Here is a 2,500-nt window from a genome sequence, read left to right as displayed (position 1 = left end):
TAAAGATGTTGGTGAACACCGGAGACAGCTGGCCAGCGCAGTGCCTGAGGGTGGCTGGAGAGACAGAGTCCGGCCCGGCTGCTTTGCGTGGATTCTGCCTCTTGAAAAGCCCATTAACTTCTCCCTCCTGAAAGGAGAGAGTCGTTTCTGTAGTATGGGTGGGGGATGGGGCCTCTTGGGTGGGAAGGGGTGGTTCAGGACAGTCCAATTGTCTTTCAAATCTACGGTAGAACTCGTTCAGGTCGTTGGCTAGGCGGGAGTCGTTAGTGGTGTGGGGCGCTCTGGGTTTGTAGTTGGTGATGTGCCTGAGCCCTTTGGCAGACAGAAGCAGCGTCGTTAGTAGAGAACTGGTGTTTTAGTGTCTCTGAGTACAGTCGTTTAGCCTCTCTCACCGCTTTGCTAAACCTGTTCTTCGACTCCTTGAATCTGTCTCTATCCCCACTCCTAAACGCTTCCTCCTTCTCCAACCTCAACCTTTTGAGCTTTGCTGAGAACCAGGGCTTGTTGTTGTTAAAGTTCACCCTGGTACGTGTTGGGATACAGCAGTCCTCACAGAAGCTGATGTACACAGCCTCTGTGAGTTCATCCAGACTATTGGTAGCAGTCGTGAACATATCCCAGTCAGTACAGTCTAAGCACGCCCGCAAATCTTCCACAGCCTCACTGGTCCACTGTTTAGATGTCCTCACAGCAGGTTTACAGAGTTTTAGTTGCTGCCTGTATGCACGAATCAGGTGGACCAAGGGAGTTCTGTGCGAGCCGAACAGCCCCGTGACCCACAAGAGAAACATCCCCGCCAAATTCGAGCGTTTGACGGGGTCTATCCGTGAAAAAATATTCACGTTTTTGAGTGCACATGCATTTCTGCTGCAAATGCCTCTGGAAGTTTCATGCCGTTCGTATGCCAATTGTGGCAACACGAAAATGACCCGTTTTCCCATTCCGAGGGATTTCTGTGCGACCCTAACAGCCCCGTGAGCCACAAGAGACACATCCCCGCCAATTTCTAGCGTTTCACGGGGTCTATCCGTGAAAAATATAGACGTTTTTGAGTGCACATGCATTTCTGCTGCAGATGCCTCTGGAAGTTTCATGCCGTTCGTACGCAATGTGGCAACACGAAAATGACCCCTTTTCCCATTCCGAGGGATTTCTGTGCGACCCTAACTAACAGCGCCCGTGAGCCACAAGAGAGACATCCCCGCCAATTTATAGCGTTTCACGGGGTCTATCCGTGAAAAATATAGACGTTTTTGAGTGCACATGCATTCCTGCTGCAAATGCCTCTGGAAGTTTCATGCCGTTCCTATGCAATGTGGCCACACAAAAATGACCCGTTTTCCCATTCCGAGGCATTTCTGTGCGACCCTAACAGCCCCGTGAGCCACAAGAGAGACATCCCCGCCAACTTCTAGCGTTTGACGGGGTCTATGCGTGAAAAATATTAAAATTTTTGAGTGCACGTGCCTTTCTGCTGCAAATGCCTCTGGAAGTTTCATGGCGTTCCTATGCAATGTGGCAACACGAAAATGACCCCTTTTCCCATTCCGAGGGAGTTCTGTGCCACCCTAACAGCCCCGTGAGCCACAAGAGACACATCCCCGCCAATTTCTAGCGTTTCACGGGGTCTATCCGTGAAACATATAGAAGTTTTTGAGTGCACATGCATTCCTGCTGCAAATGCCTCTGGAAGTTTCATGCGGTTCGTACGCAATGTGGCAACACGAAAATGACCCCTTTTCCCATTCCCAGGGATTTCTGTGCGACCCGAACAGCCCCGTGAGCCACAAGAGACACATCCCCGCCAATTTCTAGCGTTTCACGGGGTCTATCCGTGAAAAATATCAATTTTTTTTTGACTGCACATGCATTTCTGCTGCAAATGCCTCTGGAAGTTGCATGCGGTTCGCATGCAATGTGGCGACACGAAAATGACCCGTTTTCCCATTCCGAGGGATTTCTGTGCCACCCTAACAGCCCCGTGAGCCACAAGAGAGACATCCCCGCCAATTTCTAGCGTATCACGGGGTCTATCCGTGAGAAATATTCACTTTTTTGAGTGCACATGCATTCCTGCTGCAAATGCCTCTGGAAGTTTCATGCGGTTCGTATGCAATGTGGCGACACGAAAATGACCCGTTTTCCCATTCCGAGGGATTTCTGTGCCACCCTAACAGCCCCGTGAGCCACAAGAGAGACATCCCCGCCCACTTCTAGCGTTTCACGGGGTCTCTCCGTGAAAAATATCACATTTTTTGAGTGCACATGCATTCCTGCTGCAAATGCCTCTGGAAGTTTCATGCGGTTCGCATGCAATGTGGCGACACGAAAATGACCCGTTTTTTCCCATTCCGAGGGATTTCTGTGCCACCCTAACAGCCCCGTGAGCCACAAGAGACACATCCCCGCCAATTTCTAGCGTTTCACGGGGTCTATCCGTGAAAAATATTCAATTTTTTGACTGCACATGCATTTCTGCTGCAAATGCCTCTGGAAGTTT

This window comes from Petromyzon marinus, unplaced genomic scaffold, assembly GCF_048934315.1.
Source record: "Petromyzon marinus isolate PM22_M1 ecotype Great Lakes invasive population unplaced genomic scaffold, UKy_Petmar_22M1.pri1.0 PM_G_Scaffold_73, whole genome shotgun sequence".
NCBI lineage: Eukaryota > Metazoa > Chordata > Hyperoartia > Petromyzontiformes > Petromyzontidae > Petromyzon > Petromyzon marinus.
Note: the sequence above shows the minus strand (reverse complement) of the source record.